The sequence below is a fragment of the Podarcis cretensis genome (assembly GCF_951804945.1).
Source record: "Podarcis cretensis genome assembly, chromosome: 7".
Taxonomy (NCBI): Eukaryota; Metazoa; Chordata; class Lepidosauria; order Squamata; family Lacertidae; genus Podarcis; species Podarcis cretensis.
The window spans coordinates 6,642,442-6,670,000 of record NC_137176.1 but is presented as its reverse complement, the minus strand read 5'-3'; the positions used below and the strand labels follow the sequence as shown (position 1 = coordinate 6,670,000).

The 27,559-nt window shown below is 44.8% G+C and overlaps 1 protein-coding gene across 4 annotated transcripts in view; it reads right to left on the bottom strand.

Annotated features, from left to right (window-relative positions):
- PCDH1 (protocadherin 1) overlaps positions 1-27,559 on the bottom strand; it is an 85,107-nt gene that overhangs the window by 20,616 nt on the left and 36,932 nt on the right. The window lies entirely within an intron of this gene.

Here is a 27,559-nt window from a genome sequence, read left to right as displayed (position 1 = left end):
ATATGAACCAGCCTGGACCCTGTGATCATCCTCTGAAACCCTTCTTCATTGAGAAGAGGTCTGGTGGGTGGTAACATGAAAAGGGCCTTTTCTGTGGTGGCTCCCCATTTGGGGAACCCTTTTCCCAGGGAGGCTGACCTGGTGCCTTCGTTACAAATCTTTAGGTACCAGGCAAAAACATTCCTCTTCTCCCAGGCCTTTGGCTAATTAAACCATCTATGGCCTTTTAAACTGAGGTGGTGGGGGTTACTGTTTTGTTTGTTGATATGGTATATGTTTTTGTGCTTTTATATTTTAAACTGCCAGGTGATCCTTGGATGAATGGCAGTACAGAAATTTAATTAATAAATACATGCATCCATCCATCCATCCATCCATCCATCCGGGTTTCATTCTGACTAGGCAGACTGCAGATTCTATGCATAGAGGTTTTAAGGTGGTGGCCCATAGCAACTCTCAAAAGGTCTCAACATCCCTGAATATTCTTGATATTTTTAAAGTATTCAACTAAATCACAAAATTAATAAAAGCAATAGACACATTAAGCAACAAGGCATTTTTTTTTTGAAGACAAACAAAAGGAAAAATAAAATGGAACAAAGAGAATTAAAAACAAGTAATTATAGCGGGTGTTGTTTGTTAAAAAACAGAATGTGATTAGAATAAAAAAAGAAACAAATAAATAAATCACATAACTAAAAGCCGTACAACTGAACTAAGGCAGGGGTAAAATGGAATGATCCTATACTGATCCCTGCTAAAAGTTTGGAAAATAACAACCAAACTTACATAATCTGGAAAAAATGAAAAACAGCAGAATGAAGTCAAATTGATTGAAGTATTGATTTTCAGTTGTTTGCTAGGAAACAGAAAGCAACTGGGAAGAATGCCAACAGTCCACTCTTCTTCTAAGCCCCCTGCTTTCTCAGGCAGAACTCGCAGAACAGCATCAAGGAAACAAATGCTTTTTATTTACTTCAACATTCCTCCTCCAAATCATTGTAATATGTATGCCTTGGAAGAATATTTCGCTCTCATGAAAACCTAGACCTGACCACCAAAAAAAGCCCAACTCTCCACCCTCTTCCCACTTGAGCTCAGGGTGTTTTTTGTTTAATTGCAATAGTTGCTTTATGTTAAATAGGAAAATGTCGTGGTTTGGGGGGAGGGGGTGGCTAAGTCCACAGATCAACATCAGACTTTAGAGGGTTCCTGGTGCAATGTGAGATGCCTTATTACTGGTACAGTCCAACACAAACACGTGAAAACCTCACCCGAATTCACTTCATAATTTGGGCTGCATATCCCTAATGCAAACACATGTAGATCCATTCCTAAACAGTCTGTCCTCAGGGTCAGAAATTAGAAAGGTGTGTCAAAGTTTTCACAGAATCGTATCATTCATAGCATTCTGGAGTCAGATGAGATCTTGGAAGTACGCTGGTCAGTGCAGAACAGCCACTTTTACTCTAACCAAAACACAAACTAGAATGTAGGACCAAGAGAGCCAAACAATAAAAGAGATCAGGAAGTAGGTTTCTTAGTCACATATATAATACAGAATCAAACCAGAATTCAACTGCTATATAGTAAAACCTCAAAGCTGGAAGCTGTATTTTAATTTAGATAGTAAAGGCAAAGGGACCCCTGACCATCAAGTCCAGTCGCGGACGACTGTGGGGTTGCGGCGCTCACCTCGCTTTACCGGCCAAGGGAGCCAGCGTTTGTCCGCAGACAGCTTCCGGGTCATGTGGCCAGCATGACTAAGCCGCTTCTGGTGAACCAGAGCAGCGCATGGAAACACTGTTTACCTTCCCGCTGGAGCGGTACCTATTGATCTACTTGCACTTTGACGTGCTTTCAAACTGCTAGGTTGGCAGGAGCAGGGAGCGAGCAACAGGAGCTCACCCCGTCATGGGGATTCGAACTGCCAACCTTCTCTTTGGCAAGCCCTAGGCTCTGTGGTTTAGACCACATCTTCAAATATCTAAAAGGCATGGAAGATGCACCAAGCTTGTTGTCTCTTGTTATGGAGGGCAGGACCCAAACCAATGGCTTCAAGTTATAAGAAAGGAGATTCCGACTAAACATCAGGAAGAACTTTCTGACAGTAAAAGCTGTTGGACAGTAGAACGGTCTCCCTCAGGAGGTTGTGGGCTCTCCTTCCTTGGAGGTTTTTAAGCAGAGGTTGAGTGGCCATCTGTCATGGATGTTTTAGCTGAGATTCCTGCACTGCAGGGGTCTAGACTGGATGGCCCTTGGGGTCCCTTCCAACTGTGCAATTCTATGATTCTAGCCTCTTTAGTGTTTTCAGTAGTTTCCTCCCACCCTTAATCTTGTCAAACACTAAACTTTTTTCATAGATTGCTTTCTTTCTGTGATCTGAGGCAGCCACCTCAGGTGGAGAAGTGAGGATAAACAGTTGTAGCTTCTGGTGAGATCTCATGGGGTTCTTGTGATATCTAACCAGAAGCTGCTGTGGTCACTTCTCCTGTGCTGAGGGAACACTCTGCCTGCCTCTGCTGCCATGACTGCTCAAAAAGCAAGGGAAAGCAGCATCTCCCAGGTTTCCGCGGGATCTTGCAGGCCTCTTGCAAGATCTCACTGGAACCTGGAAGCTGCACAACCCTGCTAAGTGAGGTTTCAGCAGGAGGGCTCCTTCCCATTTCAGCTCAGGTGATGAAATGGGATGGACTGTCCCTGGGCCTACCACCTGCTCACTTGACCCTTGCCTATTAGGACTGGGTGTCTAGGCTTCTGAGGTGGCTTAATACCTCCCTGAGGGAAGGGTTTGTTCCTATCTGCTTCAAGGAGGTGCTGATAAGACTATTTATGGACCCCTTGGTCTCAAATTTCCCTCTTGAGGGCAAGGTGCTGGATGAGTGGTTGCCTCTTAATTCCAGACAGTCTTGGGTGATGGTGATTATTTGGATCCATTCCAGTCTGGTTTCAGGCCTGGTTATGGGACAAAAGTAGCTTTGGCCACCATGGTGGATGACTTACACAGGTGAATGGATGGGTTATGTGCTACCATATTAGTTCTGGACCTCTCATAGCAGCTTTCAGTACCACCTACCATGGTATCCTTCTAGGTCACCTGTCAGGGTTGGGCTAAAGGGGGCGCCATCTTACAGTAGTTTTGGTCCTTCTCAGATAGGGTGGTGCCAGGGTTTACAGAGTTCCATGGGCGTCTATATGATTTTCAGCCAATGAGGAAAGTCATCTAGAAGTTTGCAGTGTTATTAGTACACTGGTGACACACAACTCTACCTCTGATCCAAGGGGTTGCTGAAGTTCTGAACCGATGGCTGGAGACAGTTCTGGGGTGGGTGAGGGTGAATAACCTGAGTTTAAATCTGAGCAAGATTGTGAGATCCTCAGATCCAGAAGGAAGTTTACAACGGGTTCTGGATGCAGCAGTATCCCCCTTGAAAGACCAAACACACTTGGAACTCACACAAAAACTAAATCCATATGAAAAAGATCCCTGTTCAATCCTTTTTGTATGGTTTAATTAATGTGCATAATCATACTAACTGAAAACTGCGGCAAATTGCACATGACAGCAAGCTTGACGAAAAAGGGATTGCAAATGCATCGCTGCCACTCCTCAAATAAGAAATTTCAGAACTCTGAACTTAAGAAAGAAAACCAGATTGTTGCCCTCATATCTGACTGTTTGCTCCATTTAATTCAATGGGATTTTCTTCTGAGTATACATGCATCCCACAATATTTGTTGCAGCTTACTTTGTTTTAATAATAATAATAATAATAATAATAATAATAATAATAATAATAATTCATTAGGAGTTCTAGAAAGTGTGGAATTTAAAACAACACACTGGAGTGTGTCTCTTCCAAAACGATGACCTTAAAGAACTGCAGTCTCAGAAAGATTCTAGATTGCCAACAGCAGGGTGGTTCCTTTCCCCTTAATCTATCCAGGGCTGAGGGTGGTCCATTTCTGTTGCTTGAAAAGGAGCCTGTTCCAACCAGCTGATATTCTGATGCAGAGGTGGGCTGGCAGAAAACTCTTCCTGGCCAGCACATTTCACGCTCTTTTGATTACTGTTCAGCGTGATATGGAACATCTTGGGGAACAAATCCCTCTTGAATGAGGCATTTGGTTTCCTGCAACACATTGCAAATTTGGTGTGAACAACACCCACACTTCTTGGTAGTCTGGAAACAGAGGAGGCTGCCTTATATCAAGTCAGACCAGTGGTCCCTCTAACTCACTGTTGCTTCTAGTAACTGGCAGTGCTTTTCCAGGGTTTCAAACTAGAGTCTGTCTTTGCCTTACCAAGAGATGCCAGTGACTGAACCTGGGACCTCTGCCCGTCAAGCAGTGCTTCTAACACGGCAGGTGAACACACTTATTATCATTCAGGAATGTCACCACCACTTGGTTTCCTGACCAGCAACACCTGAGCCAGCTCTGGGTGTTCCTTGGGAAGAGTTGCTTGGGCTCTTATCACTTCCACTGCCCAATTCGCATCGTACCTTCGTTGCTCTGTGCTCTGGTTCCGCTTACGGAGTTTGTTTCCTTCTCAGCTGCAGCCACAGGGACACCTGCTGGTAGATGCTACTCAATACTTACTCACTTTTATGTGGCTATCCATCTCATCATTTTGTCAAGGGGAAGCAGTAAGATGAGAAGGAGGAGAATTATGCCCTTTATATGCAAACTACATTATTAAGCGTACACTGTTTGCCTGCAAGCCTAGAGTTTACTCTGCATTACCTTTAAAGAAAAAGAAAAGAATGCCCCACAGAGGAACTTACATTGGCCACAAGAAAAGCTGAATCTGTAACCTGCATAAATGATGTAAATTAGCATTTTTATTTTGAAAGATTTACCCAGCATTTTCACTAATAATGCTTTCTATACTAGAAGTCACCAATGTGGGGCCAATGGGCTCCATGGAGGCTTGCAAAGCTATCTCCTCCCCTCTGTGCCAGAAATGTTGGCAATGACTATGATTGAAATAATGGTAATAGCTGCCTCTTCCCAGTTCCTGCTTGACCCTGTCTGTGCATTGGGCCTGGTGGGGCAGAGGACATGGCAGTGAGTGGTAGGTGGAGCTAAAAGTTGGTGTCCCCACGTCCCCTTGCTTTGCCCATAGGAAGCGCCATGAGTTCCAAGCAGCAGGGCTGGCTGGATGCAATGGATGCTCCTGGGGAGGGTCTCAGTGGGGTTGGGCAGACCTTGCCAGGGGCTTGTGGATGAGGATCCAGGGGAAGGTGCTAGTTTGGCAGGGTCCTCTCTGCCCGATCCCATCACCCAGGCATGCAGCTTCTGCATCTCAGGAGTTGCCAGGGTCCACTCCAGACATCTTGCTTGTGAGGCTAATCCTGCCTCCAAAGGCATCTGAGTCTCTCTCTGGTTTGGCCCCTCAAGAGAAACCTGTCTACTCCAGAGGATTCACAGCACAGGCATGAGCCCAGTCTTCTCAAAAGAATGCCCGCTGGCATTTATAGTCTAAGGAACAGTCCCGCTTGCCGGGCTAAGTTTGTGCCCATTCCATATCATGGGATCATAGGTGAGGAGGAGGTTGCTTGTTGGACCAACGTCTTAGCTTGCTTAGCCATGCATTGCATCTGCAGGGTCTTGAACTTCCCTTTGTTTACGTACTGCACTGATTTCAGTATTAACGGTTTTGTTGAACCCATAATTTGAGTTCTTCGCCCAGTGGGAACCAGGACAGGAAGCTGCCAAGTCAGATCTTCGGTTCCTCTTGCTCAGTTCCGTCTGCACAGCACTTGTCCGCGGATTCAGGCAGGGACCTTTCCTTTACCTGGAAATACCAGGGATTAACCCGACAGGACCTTCTGCATGCAAAGAAGATGCTCTGCTACTGACTTGCACTCCTGCTCCTCCAGAATGCTAAGATTAAGAAATTAAACAGATGAAGCTATTCATCACCTGGCTAGAGAAACTTCCATTCTGAGCTTCTACATGTATAGTTAGAAGTAAGTTCCCCCGTGATGAAAAGATTTTATTCATTAGTGCATAGGATTGCAGCATTGATAAGCTCACTTTTCGTTCTCATTAGCTTTTTGTGTGTATCTGGCTGCTGCTAAATTCACAAGAGCAGAGCCAATGAAAAAGAAGCAGCTGGCAATCCAGCTGCCAGAGAGATGCTTTGCAGAGACAAGTAGGGCTACCACCATTTTTCAGAGAGCTCAATCCTCCAAGGACCACCATTTTGGAGACATTTTCTTTTCCGTTCAGAGTATCATCCATTTTGAAGTAAGCAAAACTGTGTGCATGTTTTATGTCCGAGTACCGAGTACAAAATTCGCTCCCCAAAGCCCTGAGATTCCTGATAACTTGTCCCCAGACAGGAACAGCTCGGACCTGCCAATGGTTCTACTTCATTTTCTCCCTACAAATTGTGGAGAATTTTGGGGAACTCCACAGAATTGCTCTCCTTTACAATGCTTTGATGGGCTGAATGGAACTCCACTATCTATCCATTGACAACAGAGAAACAGAGCAGGCAGGTGTGCTCAAAATATTCATCTAAGGGGCAGCTGGTCAAGTGGACTCCCTGGCTCTCCCAAAGCTTCTCTACAGACACTTCCTTAAAGGTCCAGGGCAAAAGTACCTTCTCAACTGCCCTTTATTTCAATAGCTGCCTCTGTCCTTACTGTATACTCACAGCTCCTGCTATCCAAATGCTCATTGTACAACAATTCACTTATCCAAAGATGAGGAATTAGTGCCCAAACCTCGCAATACACACCACAGGTACCCAAACAGCCGGACCTACATGTAGTACTGTAAACAAATAAGCAGCCTTAAACAAACTTTGTTTTTTGTGTTTTGGTCTGCAGCAACCGTTTCACTTGCAAAAGGCAAGCAAATAAGGAAAAGGTGCGCTCTTATTTTTCTGCTGTCTCCCTTTCCCTCCTTTTGCAAACTTTCAGAGGTTTTCCAGGGTTTTTTTCGTGTGTGTGTGTGTCTGTGTGTGAAAACTCCATGTTCAAGAATGCATTAGAAATTTCCCTATAGAAAGCAATGGAAATCGTTAGCTCGTTATGTGAAACATTCACCCAATGAACAATTTCCTGAAAACGCCTTGTGTTTGGATAGCAGGACTTGCGTGTGCACCCTTATTCCCTCCAACAGAGCTGCGATTCCCAGAGTGGTTTAACAATAAATCTCTCTTCCTAATGAACTCTGGGAATTGTAGGCTTGAGATGGGAAGAGGAGTCTCCTAACAGCTCTCATCACCCTTAACAAACTGCAGTTCCCAGGATTCTTTGGGGGAAGCCATGAATGTTCAAAGGGAGAGTGAGACTGCTTTAAGTTCCTGTCCATGAGGGTCTTAGGGAAAGAAGGTGGCTCCTCTCCATACAACTTTTGTAAGGATTGGGTAGCCAGACCCCAAATTAAGAAGGAAGAAAGTTGGCAATGGGTGTGTATGGAGACTTACATAACCTCCCTTCTCTCCGCCAAGTCTTCTCACCAACCGCTGCTTCTCGCATCAGAACAGGAAGCAGATTAAAGAGGCAATTTAAGGTTCCTTTATTTCTACTGCTGCAGTCAGCCATCAGAGAAGTGTTGAGGGGCAAGGAGCAAAAGAATGACTGGGAGATGAATTATGAACCTGGATCATGAATTATGCACCCACGGTTTTCCTGCACTGCCATAGGATTATGACAATAATTACAAATCACAAATAAATGGCATGCTTGCAGCACTATCGGTATGCAATAACTGGTTGCAATTGAAAATTTAGGAAAACAGGTCAACAGAAAGAGCCTTATAAACTCTCACCATTTAATACTCCATACCCCAGCCTCCCTTTCCTGTGTCTGTTCTGCCCAATACACAGAAGTCTCCAAATGCTGCTAGATGAGGTCACAAAAGGTCCTTTGGCTTGATACCAGGAGGTAGTAGATAATGACTTGCTCCAAAGGGCTCACAAGTTCTAATAAGCAAACAGCAATGTAGCTGAATGTGCGAGGCATGAGCTACAGTGCCGGGAATATCAATCAGAGCTACTGGCATCCCTGCACAGCAGAGAGAGGGGGGGGAGAGAGGGGGGGTTGGGGTTGCAAGAAGCTGGGGCTTTTATACACAGAAGTACTTCTGTACAGATTGGAAAGTGGTGCAAAGGTGGAGCCACTGACGTAGCTTTCAATAGAGTCAAACACTTCAGACTGCACTGTCATGGCACACAACAACAATAACAGTTGTTATTATTAGCAGAATAACAATAATAAAGTTGTGTTGTTGTTGATGATAATGATAATGATATAGATATGCTATCTACATACATTGGGTTCTACATTGTGTTTGATAGCTTCCTATCACAGGAGCGTACAGTTTAAAATAAATACAAGTGAAACAACAGAGGAGCGGAGAATGGAGGCAGGGCAAAAGGGGAAGAGTATGTGATTGTTGCAATTACATGAATTTTGGCTTAGTTACAACAGGGTGCTGGCTGTTCCAAAGGCTCCCTGCAAAAGGTGAGTTTTGAGGGGCAACTAGTAAGGCAGGGGATGAATTCTGGGAGGGAGCAGCCAGTAATTTAATTTTTTTAAAAAGGAATTTAATAGACATCCTGGATCCCCCACCAAAAAACTTTTGACATCACAGTATCACAGAGTGAGAACCTATGGGAATAGCCATTAAAAAAAATTTTTTTTAGGTCCAACTTTTTTGATCTGTGGAACTGTGCACAGTTACAGGCGCCACATAATATTCATTCTGCTCTAGAAAACATTATTCTAGTGTGGCAGCACCTACACTTTGGAACCCTCCTGCCTATTGATATCTGGAAGACACCTTTGCTGTACTTTTTTCAGTGCCTGCTTAAAATGTTTTTGTTTAGGCAAACTTATCCAGACATGTAGAAAATTCACATCTGTTTTAATCCCCTTTTAGCTTATATTAGATACCATTTCATGCCATTACTTTTTAGCCTCAGGACAGTTCCACCAGCAGTGGATAAATTCTGCTCTATCTATCCATTCCACATCCATCCATTTCCAGCACTCACCATTTCCCATTTTGTATATGTTGTGTATAAATACCACAATATCCAAAGTTTAACAGAGTCCGTCCCCTCACAGACATCAATATAGATTTATCCAGCCTTGAGGAACTGCTAGCTCATGCAGCATTGCTGTTAAATGGCATTAAAATACAACATAGCACGGTTTGCAAGAAGTTTTGTAAGGTGAATTATTTGAAATATTGCAATAAAAGATAATGAGGAGAATTCTTAGTTAAAGATAATTAAAGGTAATATGAAACTAAGAAATGCATAATAAGTGATAAGAATGGAAAATCATCGGAGGTGTTGACGGAAGTCCAAAAATTATTGTATAAGATGAGAAGTTTTGTTGTATGAATGATAATTAATATGTTAAAAACTAAAAAAAATGTTTTTAAAAGTAAAATAAAATACAACATAGCACTTTAGTAATTTCCTCCCATTTTGTAACATAGCCAATTTTTGTTCTATCTCCCATGTGAATAACAATTTGATATTTTTGGGGCGATTTTTTTCCCAGGTTTTTGACAAGTTGATTTCTCAAACTTATTTGGCCATTTATTTTAAGAATCTCTAATTCAAAAATATTAATATAATATGAATTCTACATTAGCCAAAGCTTCCCTCGTTTGATCTATAGACATTATTTGATTATTACCAACCCGTTCAACCAAATTTTCCAGCCCTCCTTTATGCCAGTTAACAAACTACTCCATGGTTCCATTTTTACTGAATGGTGGATAAAATAGCAGAGATGTAATTGGTGATGTCAGTAGACACAGTTTGCTTTTTATTTATCCCATATAGTGCAAAGTGCTGGAGAAACAACCCTTCTCCAATATTCTGTCTTTTGGGTCCATCCATAATAATACATTTGATGGGACTCTTACAAAACATTGTTGTATTACTCCTATTTCTCCTTGTCCTGGTTGATAATACCATTTGGTAATTCAAATTATTTGCCTGATATTCATTTATTAAATCAGGAGATGACAACCCTCCCTTATTTTTGTTGGTGTATGTTATTTTAGCTTTAAGTTGTGGTGTTTTTGTTTTTCAGCCCATATAAAACTGATATTTAATCGTTGCCAAGTTATTACCTTGATGTTGCCCTCTCTGCAGATTAAATTTTGTAGATAAACTTCCTTTCACTAAAACTCTTGCTTGGAGTAAACTGAATCTATTTTATAAAATTTGTTCCAAAGACATTTTTTTTCCAGCACATATAAAAGATAGGACCATTCAACCCTATCAAAAGCTTTTTAGTGTCCACAAAAGTGATAAATGTGATCCCCCATTGAGGAAATTATTATATTTATCATTTCAAGGATATTATATGCCATTCTCCTTCTAAGAAAAACCTACTGTTCTGTATAAATTTATTTATGCATTACCACATCAAAGCTCCTTGCCAGTGTTGATGCAAAGATTTTTAATCAGAATTTAATAATGATACTGGAGTATGCTATATGGGTAGTAATAAATTCTTTTCTGGTTTGGGAATAATCATGACTGAGTCCTCATTCAATGTTTGTAGGATTTTACCTTCCCTCAACATGGAATTACAGGCATCGCCCCATGTCCATGCGATCAGCATGCGCGTGCCATTTTCAGCACTGCAAGGGGGGTGAGGCTGGTCATGAATGCACTTCTGTGTGAGTGGGGAGTTTCCTGTATAACATACAATTGTATAGTTGGAAGATATCCCAATGGTCATCTAGCCCAACCCCCTGCAACGCAGGCAAGTGCTTTGTAGAACTCAAATGAAAATCCATTAGGTCTGGACAATTTTTGAATGTTGGCTTTTGCTATTATTCTCCTTACTTCTTTTTCTTGAATTGGAGCATGCAAACACCTGTCAGGTTTCGCAATCTTATATTAGGAAAAAACTTTTGTTTTTTCTTGTATTTGTGGATTTTTGGAAGACATAACTTGATATAATATTTCTTAAACCCTTCCTTTAGTTCTTGCTCATTAAGAACATATTGATTATCATCCTTCCTATTAAGTGGAATAACTTGCTTTCTAAACTTCTTTCTTGAATAATATGCGAGTAATTTATCATCTGTTACCTTTATTTAAAAAAACCCATTTTCTTGCTAAACCAAACTGTACTTTCACTATAATAGCCTTTTAGCTTCTAATAATTTTTCATTAATCATTTCCTTGCATCCTTTCCCCCCTTAGATGCACCTTTTTTAACCCCCCCCCCAAAGGCCGTAGCAGTTTCCCATAATATAGAATCAGTAATGTTTGGGGTATCATTATTATCAAGCTATATTTTAAGTTCCTCTGAAACAGTTTTAACAAAAGACTTACTCTGTATTAAGAACAAATTAATATTTGCATTATATTGTATAGTTAATAGTAAAACTAATTGGACTGTGATCACTATATAGAGTAGTACCAAGAGTTGCATAGTCAATCTTTTGTGTTAATTCTGATGATGTACAACAAATATTTGTGAATAAATGTCAGGTACTCTGAAATAATATGTATAATCTCTGTAGTAATAATAATAATAGGCTGGTTTTATTTTACAATATTTCTGAGATTACTCATAATACGTTTAGAGAATGCAGTAGCTAGGTTGATGACTGGAGCAATGTTGTGCCTCCTAGAATATCTGAGGGCTTTGCATCCTTTCTCTCTCTCACCTGAGACAACTGAGGAATGGAAGGAGAGGTGTAAAACAGCCACCCACCCCTTTGAGTGTCCTCCCTTCTTGCCACATTCAAAAAATGGCAGAAGTTTGAGTGAAGCAGGGTGGAATAACACAGAGGGCTTGTTTTTCTAAAAGCAAGGAAACAAAGCAGTTTGAAGAAGGAGAAAAAGCAAGAGAAGCTAACAAAGCAGAGGCTTTCCCTAACTTCCTTCCTGCTGTACTCAATCCCTGTTTTAAATTGCCACTGTTAAGTTGTGGGTTGACATAGCAGACGACACAGCGATTTCTCCAAGTAGCTCTTTATTTTGTAAGCTGGAATAGAACTGACTGCAAACAGCTCAGCCGGCCTGCTTTTATAGGCAGCCGGCTGTCAACATTGTAGCAACAACAGCCCAGAGTTCCCGCCTAAAATAACTGACGTGGACCTGAGTGAAAACTATCTACAGACCTGAGTGAAAACTATATACAGTATCCCCCTGCTGGCCCAGGGTGAAACTTCACTACATAACAGCCACTTTCCTTCCTTCATTGTCACCCCTACTCACACTATTTTAACCTTTGCCACCGTTTAAAATCTCTACCATTTCGTTTCCATTGCTGTTTCATTCAAACCTCTGCTGTTGTTTAAAAGCGCACTCCTGCTTTACTCAAATATCTGTAGTTTAAAACCATTTTTTCCCCTTATTGTTGCTTTACCGCTGCTTTACTCAAACTTCTGCCCTTATTTAAAACAGCCACTTCTTTTTCAGTGTCTCTTTTTATTCTCAAACTTCTCCGTCTTGCGTACCTCAGCTTCCTCATGTGAGAGATAAAAGATGCAGAACTTTACTCAGACCTCTGTCATGGTGTAAAACTGCCATTTTACTCTCACTTCCCTCCCCCCGTTTTACTCAAATGTCTGCTGTTGTTTTACACCACCACTTTCCCGGTCCGTGGCGGCTGCTGGTGATGTACAGCCTGCCTTCTCTTTTGCTCCCTGACTCTGAATTCATGCAATTTCTTCAGAGGGGGCTGTGCTCCGACTTCAAGGAAATCCAGGATTGTGATGCAGCACTACAAATGATAGCAGCCTTGCATTTTTATGTATATAGGAAGATATGTGCAACACTAACCTGGACAGCATGGTAGTGAGTCCAAGTGTGGCACAAAGCCTTAAGCAAGAGTGTGGCAATTGCTAGTTGGTTTTGTCCTCACTTAGGGACCTGGGTGGCGCTGTGGTCTAAACCACAGAGCCTAGGGCTTGCCAATCAGAAGGTTGGCGGTTTGAATCCCCGTGACGGGGTGAGCTCCCGTTGCTCAGTCCCTGCTCCTGCCAACCTAGCAGTTTGAAAGCACGTCAAAGTGCAAGTAGATAAATAGGTACCACTCCGGCGGGAAGGTAAACAGCATTTCCGTGTGCTGCTCTGGTTCACCAGAAGTGGCTTAGTCATGCTGGCCACATGAGCTGGAAACTGTAAGCCGGCTCCCTCAGCCAGTAAAGCAAGATGAGCACCTCAACCCCAGAGTTGATCGTGACTGGTCCTAACAGTCAGGGGTCCCTTTACCTTTACCCGCATTCATTGTTGTTGTTGTTGTTTTAATCAGTAACAAGGGGATCACTGGACATGCATCCCCTCCCCAGAGTATGGTGGGAGGGCTTTCTTGCTCCTGAAGGTGTGAAATGGAGTTTCTTTTGCAAGAGGATACACTAGAGGAGGTATCAGGGACAGGTGAAGCCCCTATGGCCACTGACACCTAAGAAAAAAGATGGAGGAGGTAATGACCAAGGTTGAATATCTTCTCTTCCCCTATCTTGCCCATGTGAAGCTTCTTGCATTTTAAGAATCTTTGGCTAAATGCCCAGTGACTGAGTGGTTACCTCCAAGTGAGTTATGAGCACTGCAAAGGTAGAAGGCAATGGAGACTGTGGACGAGCAACAGTGGGAAGGAGCAGCAGAGATGATAAAGAGCTGCTGACACAAGGAGAGGTCTGGTGATGGGGGTGGGCAATCCACACTAACACACAAACCAGGGCAGGGGGCAGCGGTGGCTGTTGACTTAGCAGCAACAGATCAGGGGTCATCAGCGGGACTCCCAGGGTTTTTATCGTGAAACATTTTTTGATTTATAGATTTGGCATTCCTGGATTTTAAAGAACTGTGACATTTTGGGTGCTGCTGTGGCTTTCATTATATTGCTTCTGTTTTTATGCTGTGTTTAGATATTGCGGTTTTAATTTCATAGGCAATGTTTTACCTTTATTGTAAGTCACCTGGGGAACTCTTGTTATTTGGTTGGCATATAAACGTTGCAAACAAATAAATCAAAATTCAAGCAGCCTCTAGCCTGAAAATACAGTTTAGCAAAAGAAGATGGACAGACCTGAAGCAGAAAGCCTCATTTTAGTGGACAGTGCAATTTTATAACAAACTGCGGTTGACAAGATGGAACCAATTTCCATATTACTGACAGCAACCTGCCACAAGATGGAGATAGCAGGTAAGAGAGGAGACCCTACGTTTGCAACTAAAGCTTGTGTGCAGTTAGACCCCGACAGCAAACCCAACTGAACTCAAGAAAAGTTACTTCTGCATAGGACTCCACTGCAAGTCACAGCAGCTTCCGCTACTGAATTATTTTAACATGTCTTGGAAAAAAAGAGTCTTTACAATCTTATGAAAAAGAATCTCACCAAAGCTACACGCACCATTGGAACAGTTCACCGTCCATCATGGGCACACTCTATGCATTTGAAGCCACAACCTGTGCTGTCCTTTTTTTTTTAACATAAACTTTATTAATTTTTAAAATATAGACAAAATACAAACAACACAAAACATACAGATACAAAAGGAAAGAGGGGCGAAGTGACTAGAGTGGATAAAAGGGAGGGGAAGGTAATAGAAGATAATAAAGGTAAAGGGACCCCTGACCGTTAAGTCCAGTTGTGGACGACTTTGGGGTTGCGGCACTCATCTCGCTTTACTGGCTGAGGGAGCTGGCGTACAGCTTCCGGGTCATGTGGCCAGCATGACTAATCCGCTTCTGGCGAACCAGAGCAGCGCACGGAAACGCCGTTTACCTTCCTACTGGAGTATTACCTACTTATCTACTTGCACTTGACGTGCTTTCGAACTGCTAGGTTGGCAGGAGCAAGGACCGAGCAATGGGAGCTCACCCCGTTGCGGGTATGAACCTGTTTCAGATGAAGCAACAAGTTTATTCTGCTTATGGCCTCAAAGACCACCCTGCTGAAGCCTCAGAACCTCATGGAAGGCTAAGATTTCCACTGGTTATGTGAAGGGCTTCAGTGAGTTGCTGCCATGCCTTTATCTCACCTGGTACCAGACATTTCTCCTCAGAGACAAACCAGAAACAGCACTGGTTAAGGATCTTGAGGAGCTGGCAGGGCCCCTTGGAATCAGTGCTGAGAAGACCCATTGAAGAGTCCTTGGTGCTGTCAGAAGAGGTAAAGGTAAAGGTACCCCTGCCCGTACGGGCCAGTCATGTCCGACTCTGGGGTTGCGCGCCCATCTCACTTAAGAGGCCGGGGGCCAGCGCTGTCCAGAGACACTTCCGGGTCACGTGGCCAGCGTGACGAAGCTGCTCTGGTGAGCCAGCACCAGAGCAGCACACGGAAACGCCATTTACCTTCCCGCTATAAAGTGGTACCTATTTATCTACTTGCACTTACGGGTGCTTTCGAACTGCTAGGTGGGCAGGAGCTGGGACCGAAAGACAGGAGCTCACCCCGCCGCGGGGATTTGAACTGCCGACCATGCGATCAACAAGCCCTAGGCACTAAGGTTTTACCCACAGCGCCACCCGCGTCCCCGTCAGAAGAGGAGGTCCTTGTAAATGCTGGCACCAAAAGATCAAGGTCCAGGCCAGACAGCAATGACACAGCATGTTTCTACAATCCCAGAGTTGTCACCTGGCCTCATGAGTAAGCAATCTCGGAAATGCCTTCATTACTAGCTGCAGTGGTGTGATCTAGAAGGGCAGATTAAAGGTCTCCTTCTTGAGCCTTCCAGTTTGTGGAAATAACTCAAGCTATGGACTCCTTGGTCCATTTACCCCTCCTTGTTGTGCTGTATCTTGCCTGAAGTCCCTGTGATAATGACCTTGAGCTGTTGCCCCCCCCCCCACTTCTGGGTTGTATTTTGGACCTAGATGGATTTTCTGTGCTTGACTTTGGCTTGTCTGAGCAGTGCTGCACCTGCAACCCTGCACTCATTTTGGTAGGAGCTTATACCACCTGAGATTGGGACCCCAGACCCTGAGGATACCCACTGGACCACGGCTCCTCTTAGATCCTTGCCTGCTCCCCAAGATGAGCAAAACTAGGATCTAGATTGGTATCGGAAAGCTGTTTGATGTTTTGATGTGTTCCTTTACACTTTATTGGAAGGCACCCAGAGTGGCTGCAGCAACCAGGTCAGTTGGGTGCAGTACAAGAATTATTATTATTATTATTATTAAATTATTAACCATCTCTCTCTGCCTTTTTCCTTCTCCTTAAAGCGAAATTCACGTGCACACACTCAAAAAGCCATGAAAGAAAATAGTGCTGCTATTGACTCCCCCTAGGTCAGACACAATCCACTTGCAGGTTCCAAGCCATCAGCAGCAGGCTAGGTGAACAGGGAACCAGTGGAAGCTGGTCCACCAGGGTTAGCAGTGCACAGCCAGGGCTTTTTTCTGTGGTACTCATTGGAACTCACCACTGCCATTCTAAGAGAACGAGGGAGGTGTTCATGGTGAGTTCCGGCACCTCTTTTTCTACAAAAATAGCACTGGGCACAGTGTATGTCAAGCATTTTTAAAATAAACTTATTTCAAAGCTACACTCTCTGTCCTGTGCACCCCCCCCCCATTTTATAACTCTGATTGAAGTCTGAGGGTCTGCAAACGTTGCTGTCAATCAGCTCTCTGCACCACACAGCCAACCCCAAAGTATAGTATGGCAGAGAGACAGCGGCGTAGCGTGGGTTGTCAGCACTCAGGGCAAGGCAAGTAATTTGCGCCCCCTAACCCGGGGCAAAGCAAGTAATTTGCGCCCCCTAACCCGGGGCAAGGCAAGTAATTTGCCCCCCCTAACCCGGGGCAAGGCAAGTAATTTGCGCCCCTAACCCCTAACCTGCCGCCGCTGCCAGCTTCTTCTTGCTGCTGCCTGGGCTGGGGTATTTACGGTAAGGTAGCCACGGCGGCGGCGGCGGGTCCATGTCAGGTGATCTGAGGCGAGTTGCCGCTGGTGCTGCCACCCAAACGATGCCGCTTGCCCAGAGGAGGAGGAGAGCAGAGAGGCGAGGAAAATGCAACATGACCCAGCAGCTGCAGCAGCAGCGGCGGCGGTGGGGCTGTGAGGAGGGGCTGCCTGGCGCGCCCTCCGCGGCCCTGATGCGTGGGGACCATGGCGAGCGCTGAGAGCCGCTGCCTGCTGGACGCCTTCAGCCCGGACGCGCGCACAGCTCGTCAATTCCGCGAGACATGGGGCTCTGCTACAGCCTGCGCCCGAGGCTCTTCGGCGACTCCGGAGGCGGCGAGCGCCCCCCCCCAGATGTTGCGCTCGGTGCGGCCGCCCCCCTGCACCCCCCACGCTACGCCACTGCAGAGAGATTCCTCCCATGCATCTCTAAGCAAAAAAGGCACGTGACTGACTGGACTGCTCCAACTAAAAATCGGTGGTTAAGAGGGCTATCCAGCACAGCCACTATAGCAGACTTGGGAGGTGTTAGGACTGCTTCAAGAACAGCCTTAGCCTAGATTAGAACCAGGCATCTGTTCTGAACATGCTCATAGCTGTTTCCTTGAAGACCACACATACCCAGCCAGGCCTTAGGAGTGTGCTTGTTCTCTGAGCTCACTTGCTGCCTTTTTGTGCAACTGAGCAGGACTGGCCACAAAGTGGCTTTGTTGTCTTTCCGTATGTATTTGTTTTACTTATACAATTTTTGTTACATGGATGAAGATATTGGGAGCACCTTAAAGGTTTGCAAGTGTATTTTTACATAAACGTTCATGGTTTACTACAAATGATGCATTGGACGAAGTGGACTTTAGCCTCCAAAAGCTTATGCACTAATAAACATGCTGGTCCTTTCCCTGTTTTGCTGAAATTGTACTGCAGTACAAGCTATTTTAAAGGCTTCTAAGGAGAGTATTCAACACTTGGGCAAATTTAAATTGCATTACAAAAGGCTCAAACAAGAACACTGTGCACGGGTTGCAGTCTCTTCTTGCACACCACACCCTGGCAAGCCTGTTGCAACAGGCAAGGCACATGCTGGATTTGCTGAAGAGCTACCTATAAAGTCTTATGTTTCTAGGTCCGCATATCGCAGCTGTAGATCAGATCATTTTCCCCTAAGATTTTGGGTTGCTGTTTTTCATTTGTTTGTTTAATGATTCCAAACCGGCCCTCCACACCTCCCCAATGCAAAACTAGGGGCAGGAAGGCTGGATATTTACTTTTTAAACAATTACCATTTCTTTTAATTATTGGGTTTGTGTCCATTCCACCCTTCCTCCAAGGAGCTCAATTCAAAGTGTTGGTGCTGACCTTTAAAGCCCTAAACGGCCTCAGTCCTGTATACCTGAAGGAGCGTCTCCACCCCCATCGTTCTGCCCGGACATTGAGGTCCAGCACCGAGGGCCTTCTGGCAGTTCCTTCACTGCGAGAAGCCAAGTTACAGGGAACCAGGCAGAGGGCCTTCTCAGTAGTGGCGCCCTCCCTGTGGAACGCCCTCCCACCAGATGTCAAAGAGAACAACTACCAGACTTTTAGAAGACATCTGAAGGCAGCAGTGTTTAGGGAAGCTTTTAATGTTTGATGTATAGCAGTATTTTAATATTTTTTTGGAAGCCACCCAGAGTGGCTGGGGAAGCCCAGCCAGATGGGTGGGGTATAAATAATAAATTATTATTATTATTATTATTATTATTATTATTATTATTATGTGGCAGTCATGCGTCTCCTTTCCCCTGTGTTATCCTCACAAAGACCTTGTGGAGTTTGTTAAGCTGAGAGACTGGCCCAAGTCAGACAGTGAACTTCACGACTGAGTGAGGATTTGAAGCCCGGTCTCCCAGCTCCTGGTCCACTTAATATCCCTTCTCCCTATTCCACATTCTGGAAAGATGATGTAGAAATGACTAAGATCACTGTAACCTCCCAAACAGTGCCTGTGGGGCACCTTTATGACTAACCTACTCAGGTTGCAATTCTGTACAAGCTTATGAGGTGGCAATCCCAGGGATTCATTGAGGCCTGCTTCTGAGTAATGTACGGTTTCTTTGACTTGAACACACACTAGAAATTGTGGTGGCAACTCTGAACCAAGGCACAACACTTAGGTATAAATAAACCCACTGTTTCATTGCAAAGGAGGAGGAGAGGGCGAGAACCGGAACAGGTGGGGCCACACATATTTCTTTCCTGCAGAGAAGCAACTGTGGCAGCAGTTGTATCCTGGCTGTATCTGTAGTATCTTTGCAAGGGAGCCGGGTGGAGAGAAAACCAGAACTGGCCACACCCAGTGGCGTAGCGTGGGTTGTCAGCACCCGGGGCAAGGCAAGTAATTTGTGCCCCCTAACCCGGGGCAAGGCAAGTAATTTGTGCCCCTAACCCCTAACCTGCCGCCGCTGCCAGCTGCTTCTTGCTGCTGCCTGGGCTGGGGTATTTACGGTAAGGTAGCCACGGCGACAGCGGCGGGTCCGTGTCAGGTGATCTGAGGCAAGTTGCTGCTGGTGCTGCCGCCCAAACGACGCCGCTTGCCCAGAGGAGGAGGGCAGAGAGGCGAGGAAAATGCAACATGGCCCTGCAGCAGCAGCAGCAGCGGCGGCGGCGGAGCTGTGAGGAGGGGCTGCCTGGCGCGCCCTCCGTGGCCCTGATGCGCGGGGACCGCGGCGAGCGCTGAGAGCCGCTGCCTGCCGGACGCCTTCAGCCCAGACGCGCGCACAGCTTGTTGGTTCCGCGAGACATGGGGCTCTGCTACAGCCTGCGCCCGTGGCTCTTCGGCGACTCCGGAGGCAGCGAGCGCCCCCCCCAGATGTTGCGCCCGGTGCAGCCGCCCCCCCTGCACCCCCCACGCTACGCCACTGGCCACACCCATAAGATCTCATTGGCCATGCCCCCATGCTTTTGCTCTTGGAGGTGAGTGTCAGTACAGAGGCACGCTCATTAACTCAGTGATGGGCTTCACAACGGCCAATTCATCCTTCATCTCTGGTCGCTGATATCCCCTGTAAGGGATTAGAATTGAGCCACATAAGTGGAACCTGACCAGCGAGTGACATAAGTCAGGCCTTAGGTGGTTCAAAAATCTTCATAAAGGCAGCTAAGAAAGCATCCCAGGATGGAGAAATGGGCTTTCCTGTTCAGGGACGGAGATACCCAGTCAAGATCTTCTCTCCATAGTGCTAGAACCAATTCGGTCTTGTCCATGTGACAGGTCTCAGGATGCAGCATAGACAATAGCTTGGCACTGGGCAATAAAACTATGCAAGTTTGTTTGGGTGCTATTAAAACATTCGTGTAGAGGCATTTGGAGCTGTGAGTTCCTGGCTTGTGGTACAATGGTTTTCTGATAGTCCTCTGCTTGCAGTTGGGAATCTTGTCTTAGAATAACTAGTTTTCTGCCTGGTGATGATCTGTTCCTGCAGAGCCTGGGGATCAGTTGGGGCTCCATCCATTATGTTTTTGGGAGTAACGTAAACCCGTAGATTAATGGAGTCTGAGCAAACTGTCAGGAACCACTAGAGGCATAGAGTCCAAACGGGCTCACAATCAGCTTCCAAAGAAAGGAGATAATGAACCAAAGGGGTGCTGATCAGGTTCTAGAGAAAGATCTCCAGAGGGCCTTCTCCCAGCCAAGTGGAAAACCATAGTTTTTCTACTGGAAATGCTGGGGCTTAAAATCCCAGTGGCATTCCTGGCAGAAATGGATGCACCAGGGACCTAGAGGATCTGCTCCCACCTCCATTGCCAGTGCAGGCAAGATGCTGGTCCTTTGGAATCAGAAGGGCACTCCACAAGCAGCCTGATCATTCTGCTGGTGCTTGAACCAGACGCTCGCAGGCTTTTAGATCAAGCCTTGAGTTGGTGGTTCTTCCATGGTCAGGTTCCAAAATGGGCAAATGATATGATGAAGTGAACTTGAGGGAAGGCAGATCAGGCATCTGTTTAGCATCTTCTGTCATGGGTGAGTTGCTCAGAATGAGGAACCAAACCTGAAGCAAGAGCTAGATAGGAGTTCCTTGCGTCATATGCTATGGCCAGAGTGCCAAGCTGCAACCCCATTCCTGGCTTTTACTAGGGCACTACTGCAACACAATAGAGATGAAGCTGGAGACCCTCTCTTCCCGAGGGCTTCTCTGGTGGTGCACTGGGAGCCTACAGACAGACTTCCCGATTCAAGGTCCCAGACCCCTTACACTTGTTCAATCCCTACCTGCTTTTGTAGAAGCACCAGAATGAGGGCAAGAGAGTAGAAGAGCAGAGCCAGGGCTTTCCCACGGTTGCATATTCCCTGCAATCCCCCTAGTTCTTAGAAGGATTCTTGGCTTAAGGAACATGATTGGTCAATGTCACAAATGACAGCTGGTGTGATGGGGTCACTAGAGGATTGGACTAGGGCCCTGGGAGACAGGGGATCAAATCCCTGCTCAGCTGTGAAGCTTACCAGGTGACCTTGGGCCAGTTTATTTTATTATTATTTTTTCTGCATAATTTTTATTGTTTTTTAAATCATAACAAACAAGAAAGTAAAACAATTTACGCCTTGTTATCACAGATTTCTTTCTATAAGACTTCCTTCAGCTTCCCCTGAAATCATCCATACCCTAATTTAACAAATTCACACAAATCCTAGCTTATATTGACATTATTTTCTCTTTCCTTCTTTTTCTCTTTAGACAATATTCCAACCTTTTCACAGAGCTTTTTAAAACCCAACGTTATCTGACCTTCACTTATATTTTCCAGATATTCCACAAATTTCCCCCAGTCCTCAATGAACCTTTGGTCTTTTAAATATCTAATTTTCCCCGTCAATCTGTCCATCTCCGCATATTCTAGTAGTTTTGCTCTCCATTCCTCAAGCGTTGGTATGTTCTGTTGTTTCCAATTTTGGGCCAATAGGACCCTTGCGGCCGTTGTTGCATATTGAAAGAATTTACTATCATTGTTCTTTATATCACTTCCTGCTAGGCCTAGCAGAAAAGCCTCCGGCTTTTTCCCAAAGTTATATCTTAATATACTTTTCATTTCATTATATACACTTTCCCAAAAGCCTTTGACCTTTCTGCAGTCCCACCACATGTGGAAGAAGGATCCCTCTTTTTCCCTGCATTTCCAGCATTTATTGCAAGTTTTATATATTTTTGCTAATTTTGCAGGTGTTATATACCAACGGTAAAACATCTTCATGAGGTTCTCTTTTAACGTTATGCAAGCTGTAAATTTAAGATTTTTTTTCCAGAGTTTCTCCCATTCTTCATACTATATATTATGGCTGATGTCCCTTGCCCAATGAATCATCACAGACTTCACTTCCTCATCTATCAAGTTATACTCTAATAGCATATTATACGTTTTAGAAAGAATTTTGTAATCATTGTTTATTATTTCAGTCTGGAATTTAGATTCTTTATCCGCGTATCCTCTCTCTTTAACGTCTTGTCTAAACATTTCGTTTATTTGGAAATAGTGTAACCAATCATAGACTTTTTCTTTAACCTGGTCATATGGTTTCAGTTTCCATGTCCCCCCTACTTTTGTTAACAATTGTTCATAAGTTATCCAATCACCTCTCATGTTTACTTTTTTCACGCTCATAACTTCCAATGGGGATAGCCAGTGTGGTACTTTAGGTTCTAGTAAAAATCTATTCCTCACCCAAACTTCCATTAAGGTAAAGGTACCCCTGCCCGTACGGGCCAGTCTTGACAGACTCTGGGGTTGTGCGCCCATCTCACTTAAGAGGCCAGGGGCCAGCGCTGTCCGGAGACACTTCCGGGTCACGTGGCCAGCGTGACATCGCTGCTCTGGCCAGAGCCAGAGCCAGAGCCAGAGCCGCACACGGAAACGCCGTTTACCTTCCCGCTGGTAAGCGGTCCCTATTTATCTACTTGCACCCGGAGGTGCTTTCGAACTGCTAGGTTGGCAGGCGCTGGGACCGAGCAGCGGGAGCGCACCCCGCCGCAGGGATTCGAACCGCCGACCTTTCGATCGGCAAGCCCTAGGCGCTGAGGCTTTAACCCACAGCGCCACCTGCGTCCCCAAACTTCCATTAGGGGGCCTTTAAAGAGGAGTGGCAAAGAGGAATCTCAAAATATGTCTGGCACGGCAAAAACCCAAGGATTAAGTTTAAATTGTTAACAGAAGCTAAAGAAAGAGGGGGATTCGCTCTGCCAGATCTGAAATTATATTATGAGGCATCGTGCCTTTGCTGGGTGAAAACGTGGATAAAATTGGAAAATAAGGAACTATTAGACCTGGAGGGGTTCGACAATAGAGCAGGATGGCATGCGTACTTATGGCAGGGGAAGAGGAAGCACAAGGGTTTCGCAACGCATATTTTTAAAAACTTCCATTAGGGGGACTTAAACCAGCATCAAGTTTTTGAGGGTATCCTATCTGCTGCTGCTTTGGGATTAAGTGTAGGCCGCCATCTCTTTCTTCCCCCATCCCATCCACGTTGCAAAGAGTCTCTGCCTCCCCTTGCGCTGTGTGCAAATGGGCCAGTCCTTTGTGCAATTTTATTATTATGCTGTTACCATTTCATTTATGAATCGCTTTCTATGAGGCGTCGTGAAATGATTTACATAAAAGCAAATATAAAACAGCTACATATGAAAAAACGCTTAAAATAATTGCACTTATAGAAACAGTTTAAACAACTACTATGAGACAGGCCTTAACAAGAAAATAAATAAAATAATAATAATAATAATAATAATAATAATAATAATAATAATTATTATTATTATTATTATTATTATTATTATTTATACCCCATCCATCTGGCTGGGTCTCCCCAGCCACTCTGGGCGGCTTCCAACAAAACACTAAAATACAATAACCTATTAAATATTAAAAGCCTCCCTAAACAGGGCTGCCTTCAGATGTCTTCTAAAAGTCTGGTAGTTGTTTTTCTCTTTGACATCTGGTGGGAGGGCGTTCCACAGGGTGGGTGCCACTACCGAGAAGGCCCTTTGCCTGGTTCCCTGTAACTTGGCTTCTCGCAGCGAGGGAACCACCAGAAGGCCTTCGGAGCTGGACCTCAGTGTCCAGGCTGAACGATGGGGGTGGAGACGCTCCTTCAGGTATACTGGACTGAGGCCGTTTAGGGCTTTAACGGTCAGCACCAACACTTTGAATTGTGCTCGGAAACGTACTGGGAGCCAGTGTAGATCTTTCAAGACCAGTGTTATATGGTCTCGGCGGCTGCTCCCAGTCACTAGTCTAGCTGTTGCATTCTGGATTAGTTGTAGTTTCCAGGTCACCTTCAAAGGTAGCCCCACGTAGAGCGCATTGCAGTAGTCCAAGCGAGAGATAACTAGAGCATGCACCACTCTGGCCAGACAGTCTGCGGGCAGGTAGGGTCTCAGCCTGCGTACCATATGCTGATAAACAGCTGCCCTGGACACAGAAATGACCTGTGCCTCCATGGACAGCTGTGAGTCCAGAATGACTCCCAAGCTGTGCACCTGCGCACAGCTACCCCCACCTCTTCACCACGATACTCTTCCCCATTTGACTGCGTTTGAGGCAGGGGCAGAGCGAGCCAGTGTGCCTGGTGCCTTGGAACACAAACCCTGCACAAATGGGGAGTTGCCTGTAATCAAATGTGTGCCTTTGTTGGTGGTTGTTTAAAGACAAGATCGACCCCTTACTTAATGAGATAAGTCACAGTTTAACCAGGTGGGGAAAATGTTTTTGTTGGATAGGAAGGCTTCCGGTTGTTAAAATGAAAGCTCCCTCTCCCTACCTATGACCCTCAAAAAACACTTAAGAAGATTCAAATCCACTTAATTAATCCATCAATCCATTGGAGGGTGAGGGACACAAGAATTAGCTTAGAAAATTCACAGTAATTGGTATCCAAGGATGGCTTGAGACTCCTCAGCACGGCAACAATTATTACTACGCTGCCATTTTAATGGTTTTATCCTTTTGGTGGGAGCCAGGTAGTGAACTTGGGAGGCGGTTTGTAGAGCAAACAGGGATAGACCTTGGGAAGGGGCTGAGAAGGAGAGGAGCTCTATAAAATTAAAGAATCATGTAATTAAGTCTGCAATTGTAAACATCTGGGGGAAATATAAATGGATTTTGGCTCTGGGCGTGCCCCTAGTATCACCAGCACTATAGTCTAAAATTTGGGCGCTGAATATTTCTCAATAACTAGGATACGTATTGTTTTGGGGATGGTAAAGAAAAAATTGAGCAGATACTGTGATGATCAACATAATTTTACCTTTTGCTGCTATAATAAATAATTACAGAACTACCAACATTAGGGATGGGGTTCTTAATGTGCGAACATAATATAACGTATCATGTTTATATCATGTGTATAGTGTGTATAGGAGCCACAACATGACTCTGGAAATATTGAAAAGGGTATATACCATTGCAACAGAGGATGAACCATTTTTAAGTGTAAGGTAAAATGGGAATTGGACCTGCAGGTGTGTTTTTCAGATAAAGATTGACAGTACCTATATAAAAATTAGCAACCTCTGTACAGTATCCTTAAATGTGACCAGTAAAAAGAATTAAAACACTTGTGTGTTTATTTGGAACATTTACATACACTACACTTCAACAAAAAGTTCTTAGATACTTTGGCTTACAACAATCTATTGTTAAAGCTGTTTACATTCTCAGCAGGGACACTTCTACCCCTGAGCAAACTGTGCTGCAAATCTGCTGTGCGTGTACTGCAAATCTAACCCTACAGATGTTTGGCAGATTTGCTGGTTATGTAAGAAAATTAAATACTTAGGGCCCCCATGAAAATACAGCGTGGTGTATTGACCACGGTGTCAGAGGGGGACTGGGGAGTCTCAGCTTCAAATCCCCACATAGCCATGAAGCTCCCTGGGTGATCTTAGACCAGGTAATATCCCTCAGCTTAATCTCCTTCTAAAGGTGGTTGTGAAGATGACACAGGCCAGGGAGAGTCATATAGACTGCTTTCTTCTTGGTGGAAAGGCAGGATATAAAAAATTGAAATCCCTGTTGTTCTGAGCACCAAATGGGTGTGAGAAACAATACAAACAGTTCTTTGGATTAAAATAATGCTATCTAGATTATACACTGATAATGCAGCAATAATGCCTCGTGCCAAAAACTGGAGCTCTCAAAAAGTCCTTTTTATAAGGATTTTTTTTTTTTGCAGAAAATACAGTTTGTTATGAGTGCACACAAAGCCACTACTGTGATTTAAACTCATTTGTTTTGTTAAACAGAAATGCATGTGTGTGGAAACAACTGGGGATTTTTTATTTATTTTTTAAAATAGTAGATCCCGTTGGGATAATGCCATAGCATTATTCCAAACTAATTTGTGAAATATTGTTCATATGGTATTCTTTTAAAAAAGACACATGATTTAATGTGATTCCCCCCCCCCATATTCCCCTTTCCCTGCCCAACATACCATATAAAATAATAATACAAAATACACAAACAGGCCATATTAAATTACATACAAAAAAGGAACAAGAGGATACCAGTGGCAAAATGACTTCTGGAAGGAAAGTCCTCCCCTCCTCCTCATTCTCTTCTCCTCCACTGCCCCAGAGGCTGCGGTACAACAGCCAGACATTCACACTTCACAACATGCTCACTAGCAACGGGTATTTTATTGCAACCCTTTAATAGGCAAACACCTTTTCACTCTGAGGACATACCAGTCTGGATGGAAGGAGAACATGGCACAGTATCTGGGAGACAAGTCACCTCCTCTTAATACTTTGGATCTGTTGCAGAACCCTGCACAAAAAAACCCTCTACAGGTCACTAGCTTGAAGCACAGACAGGAAAGGACAAAGCCTACCGAAGCCACACCGCCTACGGACTTTCCCGGTGCATTAACCAGTTTGCAAGCCGGAGGTTTCCCTGTCCTGTGCTCCCAAAGTTGCGAAGTACCCTGTCATGCAGTTCAGAATATCTTATTTCAGCAGATACCAGCCCTTGCTTCAAACACAGCAAGAACCAAAAGGAAGAAGAAAGAAGAAGCAGCAATAAGCTCTGTGCCCTACATGCGCTCAAAGCTAACCTCTTTCTTGAACTCCACGGATGTATCCCAACGCATGCACAGAGCGGAGGCGCACTCAAAGCAGCAGAGAAGCCCCAGCTGCGGGGGCAGGTGCCATTTCCACATGCAGAAGCCTTGCAGCCACACCCTTTGTGCCACCGCTCAAGATACTTGCCTTTCTTACCCTGTGTCCTCAGAAACACTGAGGCTCTCGTGTCGTCAGGCTCTGCGGCAGAACTGGGATAGGCATTTCTGCGTCTTGCCCGAGGTATTAGATTTGTGAGTGGAAGAGTGGCTGGAGCCTGGGACACATATACAAAGACCCAGAATGCGTGCCTTCCGACCCGCTTTATTTCAGCGAGCACCATACATGGAGGGCTCCGTGAAAGGGCTCCAGCAGAACGCAGAGAGACCCCACCCGCCAGTGGACCCTGCCCCTCCCAAGCAACATGCTTGCTTCCCCCCAGATGCCACCTGCCAGCTCCTGTTCCTTGCAGCCAGAAGGTCTCCACCCGCCTCCCATACAGTTGTTCCCTCCACCGGCTGGGCTGGCAGGAAGCCTCTTCCCTGAGCAGTCCTTTCCTGAGCAACTGGCACCTGGACACCTGCAGGCTCCGGCCTGCAACATGCCAAGGG